Source organism: Vanellus vanellus, assembly GCF_965231255.1.
Source record: "Vanellus vanellus genome assembly, chromosome: 6".
In the NCBI taxonomy this organism is placed as follows: Eukaryota; Metazoa; Chordata; class Aves; order Charadriiformes; family Charadriidae; genus Vanellus; species Vanellus vanellus.
Window position 1 is genome coordinate 16,495,953 of NC_138911.1, and position 8,341 is coordinate 16,504,293.

The following is an 8,341-nucleotide window of genomic DNA, read 5'->3' on the forward strand; positions in this document are numbered from 1 at the left end:
GCATTGCTTATATCCTGGTCACAGCTTGAACGCTGCAGTGTAGCTCTCTGCGGATGTCACCTGCTGTTACTCAGCTTGACTGTTCGCAAATCTCTTCCTGCAGCAGACTGACCCAGCTAAGATGAAATCTAAGCATTTGGGGTGAACCCCACCATCCTCCCAGCATGTCAGCCAATAGCACATTTTAGTCTGATTTACAGTTCCTTGTCATGGGTCAGTCTGGCACACTTGGTCCTTAGTTGGCAGTTCTTCAGAGGAGCCCCCCACACCCTGAGCTTTGCTTTGAGGAAAATGGATATGTAATAAAGTAACCTTTACTTAAAAGTTAGAATTTTTATTATCTCTTTCTTCCCTTCTAGAAATGAGTAGTCTTCAATGTCCTGAAGATGGCTAAGTTGCTTTTCTGTGTGCTTTTTCATCATGGCTTGCTTTGTTATCCTGCTCCACCATCAGCCACTGGATATTTGCAGGAAAGGATCTTTTTAGTGTTATTAGGAGGCCTGCTGTATCCCCTCCACTGGCCGTCAGAGGTGCAGTTTCTAGTGGCAGAGGTCTCTGGACGGCTGTAGCTGGGACAGCAGAAACACATGCAGCCCAAGTGGGCTGTTGTTCCCTCGCTGTCCCCTCACCTGGAGTGGGCTGGCTGGAACGCATCCTGGCCAGCCTTGTTGGCTCCGTCCCAGTGCTGCAACAGCTTCAGCCTTCCCAGGAACATGAGGCAGAACCCTCAGCATACAAAGTCGGGGAGAGTCCTGGCTGGCTCAGCAAAGGCTCTCAATCTTCAAAACATCTCTTCTACGCTGCATTTCTTTTTTTAATCCATATTGCTTGAATGAGATCATTTTCCTGGAGGCTCTTTCCTGCTGGGAAAAAACAGCTGCTGTGGACACTGATATGACACAATTCTGAGTTTCATAAACTCTAAGAAACACTAAGTAGTTGCTGACAGTCTGTTAAATTCCTTTTCCTGGGATTAAAACTGTTCCCTCAACCCCAGTGAGGGCAATCTTCACTTTGAAAGGGAGCAAACAAGAAGCGGGAATTACATGACTATCCATGGCACTGCCTTTGTGGACCTTCTTATTGTCTCTTTGCACTATAAAACTGCGAGGTTTGATTCATTCTTCTCCTTTTCAGGGGTAGAGTCTTTGAGAAGCACCCAGTCTTTGGCCCAGGGACATTACAGAGGGAACTAAGCACCCCAGCGGTGTAGTGTGCCTGGCCCCAGCAGTATCAGCTCCTTGGCTTGCTAAGTACAGAGGCTTTCTTTTCACACTACTGTATTCAAACACCCCGCTGCAATTCCCATCTGTGGTCACTTGAGGTTACACACATGGTCTGATTACTTTTGTTCTCTTTCCTTTCTGTAGTTAGCACCTTCTTGGAGATCCTTTGGCTCCTTATTTGGTCATATAAATGATGTAGCACATTTATTTAAGCCTTGTATTTCTTTCTGTAGGTACATCCTTCCTCTCACAGAACTCCCAATGAAGTCAAAGAAGCAATGCTAATTGCAACTGTTTTTTAAATGCTAATAATGCTTCTGGGCTGTGCCAGTCACACTGATGTCAGCAGGGTGAAGCTGGTGTAGAAATGGCAGGTTCAGAAGAACAAAGACAGAGGATTTTAACATCTTTACCAAGAAAATTGTATTCGTGCTTAATACCTGCCTTCATACTCCTCCATACTGAGGCAACTGTAAGACTGATTGGTTTAAGAATTACTCTAACATGGCTTTTAAGTAGATTGCTGAAGGTTTCATGTTGTAATCAGTGGAAGTAATTGCTATATTGTTATACAAGTATATAAAATTCTTAGGACAAACTTTGCAGAATTTTGTAGTGGCTCTTCAGAGTTTTCTGGTCCCGTAGTTTGACACTAACACCTGTATGTTTTCAGCTTGCTATCATGGTAATTTTGGGAGCTGTTCTGGAAAAACCAGATCAAAGCAAACAGCAAAAGTAAAGCTGAGTGGCAGGTACCTCTTTCTCTTTGCTTGGTTTTTGGATACAGACAGGGACTCTTTTAAGCAGAGGCGTCATCATACTGTTTTCTTGGAAGTGGATGGGAAGTTGCTGACTTCTCATGACAGAAGTCTTTCTGGGTACTTCTCCTGCCTTTTATCCATGCTCGCTCTTTTTGTGGCCTTGGGTAAGTCACTTAAATTTTCTGGGGCCAGGTCCTCATCTGGTGTTAAAAGGCACAAGTGTATGAGGGTCAGTGCTATGCCAAGTTACAACAGCAGGGGACCAGGCCCTCACCCCATTTCTAAAATGGGGATAATAGCACTGACCTACCTCACAAGGATGCTGTGAGGATTAATGGTCATACAGCGCTTTGAAGATGTCAAGTGCTATATAAGTCCCAAGTATTATCCTACATTAGTGTTAAAAATGCTTTTAGGGATCTGCAGGATTTCTCTTAAAGCATGGAATATGTGACTGCCTTTTCAATTTGCACAGACGGAAAGCAAATACAAAATATTTATTCATACTGGTTAACAGGATGGGCTCAGATGCACTTGAACTCTGAGGAGGGTTTAGCTTAAAAGTCTGAACTCTAATTTCAGTTTTGCAAATGGTTTTTAGTTCTTCTAAAAGCCTCAACCAAATTCTTAGATGTGAACCTTGCATCCAAATTTTGCAGACTGACTGTTAGCTAGAATAAGTCTAATCCAGCCAGAACACAGTGCTGTCACAGTCTGTTAAAAAGACTGGAACAGAAAATGAAGGCATTCCGTTCAACCTTCACTCTGCAGAAGGTCAGCTAGGTTTCATGGGACAACTTGCAAAGGGTTGTTTAATTTCTGTGATTGTAAGTTTTACTGGCTTTAAAATCATCAGAGAGGGAAGGCGTTGATAGAATCAATTAGGTTGGCACATACTTCTTGAATTACTTCCTTTTCAGCTGAATCAAAGAAAATAGCGGGTTCTATAGTGATGGAAGTGCTTGTACCACCAGTCCTAGGGCCCAGAACAAAAGCTGATCTAGAAATACAGCTCTAAACCATCACTATGTTTTCAACTAGTGTAAAAATGTCACTGTTCACTGATTTCAAATCTGGACCACAGCTAGAAACTACTTAGTTCTGGTAGCACTAGCAGCTGTACAAACACAAATGAAGGTGAGGAATTATACACCAAGGAACATGAGCTGTGCACATGTGAAATGGACCATGATTTTGAAGCAGCTGCAGTAAAATCTTATCTTAATATGAACTCAGAAGCAAACACAATGCAAATTTTTGCGGTTTCTTTAAAATGTTTGATGGGTTTTAGTTTTCTTAGTTTGGAGAAAATTTCCTTAATGTTATTTTATTTTTGCTCTTATTGTAAAGAATGCAAATATAGAAATCTAGATAGACTACAAATGAAAAAAGGTGGCCAGTCGGCAGGAATGCCAAAACTTCTGTGGCTTGTATTGTTTCTGTGGTGACACTACGCTGCTGTAGGATGAGCTACTGGAGTGGTGTGACGGCTCAACAGTGAGGCACAAGGCCAGTCTCATATAAGAGGGACGCAGGGGCCGAGCCACCAAGACTGCAGTGGGAGCACGACTGGGCCAATTCGGATCAGTCAAAAGACAGAGAGTGCATCTGGAAATGAAAGAAACCTTTTCCTGACAGATAAAAAGCAAGAAACCAAAGGCAGCCCATTGGGCGACGGTGCTGAATCAGTACAAACACACAGATCTAGACCTTGCTTATGCAGGCTTCTGCCTGACCAGGCCTTGCTCCCAATTCCCCTGCGGAGGCGTGCTCCAAGCCTACAGTGCTGGCAGGGTCAGGCCAGCAGAACCTGATGCTTTGTTAAATAAAACTCCAAAAACTAGAAAACGAACAAAAAAAGAAACCAAGGAAGGAAAAAGCAAATTCCATTGGGTACGCGGTAGTTCTGCCTGGCCGAGGCCGCAGACTGGCTGGTCTGTCCTGAACACTAATCTCCATGTCTTGTACCCATGCGAGCCTCTCGCTCCAGCCCCTCTCCCACGCATTCCAGGCAGAGTGCACTGAAAGATGTGACCGAAGCAGCTGCTCTCCCCTGGGGGAGTCAAGCATTTTGCCACATCTGAAAGACTAGCACTTACTTCCTTTACCGTGATTGTAAAGGTCACCACATGCAGTATGGCCACTTGATCTGGGATCTTTTCTTAACACATTTTTATGCTGATTTTACTATTTTAATTCTTTGTTTGGAATGTATGGGTTTTTTCTCATTTCTTCTGTGTGTAACAGCAATTAAAAACATTAATTTACTGGGTATTTCTACTGTGCAGATATGTCTCCTTGTTCATTTTCTGTTTCTGTGACAGTTTCAGCATGGACTATGTAGCCAACTGAACCTCTGCAGCAGGCAGTTTTCTGCCACTGTTATGCCCATCAGTCGTGTGGCTCTGCCCTGGAGCTACCCAGCGCCCCACTGAAGCTGTCACAGCTGGCTACAGTATTCCTGTCTGGGGAACCCTGAAACACAGCCACGTACACCCCACAGAGCACATCTAACACAAACCGACCAGGCACCACTGTGGTGATGGTGTTTGGCCCATATTACAACACGTCCCGGGTGCCCTGGGATGCGGAGCCCTGAACCATGCTTGCCCCTTGCTGCTACAGCCAGTCCCACGTACAACGGCCGTTTGTCCACACTTCCAGGGAGAAGGCAGCTTGCTGCCAAGGGTTGTTCTGGGAAGGCTGCTCACTGCCCAGAAATCCCAGACAAATGTCCAAGTCTCTCTTCCCCCTGCCCCAGCAAAAATTTCCAGGAGGAAAGAGTAGGGTAGTATGGACGTTTTTTTCTGGTTGGGGAGCTGATGCCAGTTTCTTCAGCTGTTTGATGCAGTGGCACAGATATTTGGTTTCATTAATCCTAAACCAGGCCATCTGTCACCAGCGGAACAGGTTTCAAGGATTTATAGCATTGAAACACAGAGTGTGTAACTGCTCCCAGTCAATTAAATGGATCTGCCCACAGGCTTAACACAGACTTTTTCATACTCCTCTTCTGAAGTGGAGTGATTCCTGATGTGAGAATGAATCAGTACCAGGCAGAAATACTACCAAGTTATTTTTAAAGCAGCCTGAAGGGGTTAATGGCAGGCAAAAGTGGGTGCTTCTTTTCTTTCTTTAATTTGGTCTTTTAAAATTCCTTTAAAAACTTAGAGGCCTGCTGGTAGGATCATCCTGTTTCCTCACACCTCCTTCCTAGCTCCAGATGGAACAAGGGTAGCAAAATATTCTCAGACTGAGCATGTGTTTGGCTGGCCACTGCTACATTTTTATTCCACAGCTGGCGCCCGGAAGTACTCACTTTAACTTAAAAGAACCAGCACCAATATATATATATGTGTATTTATCTATCTGTCAATCTGTTGATCCTTCAATTATTCAGATATTCTGTAATTCCTTATCTAGTCTTGGCCACCAGCAGGGAAGTTCCTGGACCCTTCTGGATCTCAAGTTTTACCTTCTACAGCCTGCTCTTTCACACAAAGTGACTCGCTGCAGACTGTATTTACTTCCTTGGTATTGCAAGGATTTAAGTGCTTCAGATTTATGGCTTACTCTGTTTATATACAGTCTGACATAACGAAGTCTGACATCATGGAGGTCCTGCTGGGCTATCTGGGGACATGGAGACAGATCCCAAGTCTCCTCTTGAACTCAGAAACAGAATTCTCATTGACCAGTGCGGAAGCAAACTGATATATAGGAAAGAGAACTGCAATCTTTGGCTCCTTTATTACCATTAAGATACATTAGCAGATGGTATTAGAAATATTACCTTTAACATGCACCCTGCTGTTTCCCTTCCTTCCCTCTGGAAGGAAGATGGAAACATCAGAAGCATCCCTCCTGAGCAGAAGCCCCACTTTACCACCTTGTTTGACCGACCATTACAAAAGCCAAGGGCAGTTGCGTTTTGAGCCACACAAAGACAAACTACACAGCCACAGCAATGTTGTTGTGCATGCTGGACCAGCCAGAGCTAGTTCCACTAATTACATCTTTGTTTTGACTTCCGCAAACTTTCTGTCACTGTGTCCAGGAGGCTTTATCATATTTTTCTTAAGAAAAAAAAAATTAAAAAAGGAATAAGTGCAATAATTACTGCAACCAACCCTACATTTTGAGTGCAAGTCTCACAATGTTCTGGCTAAAAAGCTTTATAAAGCTTTCCACTGTATAAAAGATAAAGTTATCTGGTCACAGTTTTCATAGGAAGTGAACAGTTCAGAGTTAGGGAGTTCTCATTTTCATTCTCATTTCCCTTTGTTCAGTTCATCACTGTTCCAAATAATTCACTTTGGGTCTAACAGGCTTTGTGTTCTCTGCAACCTGCCGCCTCCCAACCTAAGAAAAATGACATTCACCCCTTCTGTGCTACAACTGCAGGAAAAATGCTGCTGTGTGTCACAGAGGTGGAGCAATGCCCTATTTGATTTTGCAAATATTAAGAAAAAGGCTAGAACTGAAATAGAAGAATGCAAGCGTCCTTCCTTATAGGAGAGAGACAGAAAAGCATACATTAAGACGAGGTATTTGAGAAACATTGTTCCCATGCAATCGGCATAGAAATCAGCAACTGAGACTCCTGCACAGCTGTTTGAATCAGCAGATTTGCTTATCACTCCTTACTCCTTTTACCCTTCCACAGCCTGTCACCAGGTAAAGACCATTGAAAGTCTCTAAAAAAAGTCCCTAAAGAAAATCTTTGAAGACCTGAAGGAGGAATCTTTGAAGCTCAGAAGGAGCTCCCAGCCTAACAAAGAGAACTTTCACAGGAGGTACACCGTCCTCCGGCCTACAGCACCTGACTCCAGGCAGTAACTACCCCTCTTCCAGAACTAAAATCAGCAAGAATATAGTTCCTGAGGTCTAAAATAAACCCACAGTTAAGCTCAATTTGAAGTGAATTCCTTATCTCCTAAAGTCAGTTTTACAGTCTCTTATTCCAACTCCTGCTTTCCCACCTCACTCAACTGCAAATAGCCCCAGCAGCAGAGAGACCCCCCTGAAAGACTGCCCAGGTTAAGGTAAGGAGGAGCCTGAGGAGGCTTCAGAATTAGGCTCCCATTAAGGAATCTGAATATAAATTAGTACCTCACCCACACAGTGCTTTTGCAAGCCTTGTTCCTTAGACAGCTCTGCTCGTAAACAGGTTGCTTTGAATAACTTTGAAGAGGTATGTTCCTACTGCAACAGTCCTTACCTCAACAAGCTCTGTGTGGGAAGGCAAAAGGTAAGTCCTACCCAGCAATCAGATCTCTGAGGGGATAGAAAGCTGTTCTTGTGCCCCTCAGGCCTGCCTGTCCTCCCTGAACCCAGGTGAGCAGCACTGCCAGGGCTCCTCTTGCATCAGCTTGGCTGGCAGTGATGCCAGCCCAGGGAAAGCTCCCACTGATTTTAGGGACTAGGAAACTGTCCTCCAGCTGTGGCTTGAAACTGTGGCTTCAGGGAGGAGCGTATCAGGGAGTGTGGGAAGTGGGAGACCCAGTAACACCACGAATTCTTAAAAACTGGTAAAGAACTACTTTCAGTCTTTTAGATGGGCAGTGGCTGGCTTCAGTGAAAGAAGCGTTGCACGTATCCTACACACAAAGACAGAGGAGTTTGCTTGAAAATCAGAGCAGGAAACCCAGCGTGCACATCCTTTCCCTCCATTGACCCACACTGAGCTACTTCCACATTAGCAGAGAGAACCAAACCGCGGGGGTAGCTCAACAGCTGTCAGCAGGCTGTCCAGAAGCAATGATCACAGACAAAAATAACATTAACAGATCTTTCCAAATATAGTCCCTTGTTATTGGTGCTGTATCAGTTTCATTTCAAGCTGTGCCTGGCAGTGTCTGTCTCTTGTTCCCTTTAAGAGAACACCCACAGGTCCTGAGGAACCAGGGCCTTTCTCTTGAAAGGGAGAATGGGGGAAACATACTTCGGTGTCATGACAGACAAAAGGATGGAGAATTCTTGCTCTCAAACGTTTAACCTTGAAGGCTCCCTAGTTAATCAATCATAAGCAGGGTGAGCTTACCAGGGGCTGATGAAACTCACAGGACACAGCTGTTTCAAGGCACTGGTGTACATATTGTAAGACCGCTCTGCAAGCTCTAAGTTTGAGCATGGTGACATGGGGGAACCACGTGTAGGTCGTGAGCTACCGTTAGTAAAACTTCAGTCCATGCATCTGGAAGTGTTCAGTCTCACAGGACCAATTTGAGCCAGTTGGAACCAAGCTGTGTATTACAACCTGAATTAAAACTTCACTGGGTATTTCCAGCATGGAAAAAACAGAGAAGAGAGAGAGCAATATGAAATGTCTGATTTTCTTCCTTTTTGTGTCTT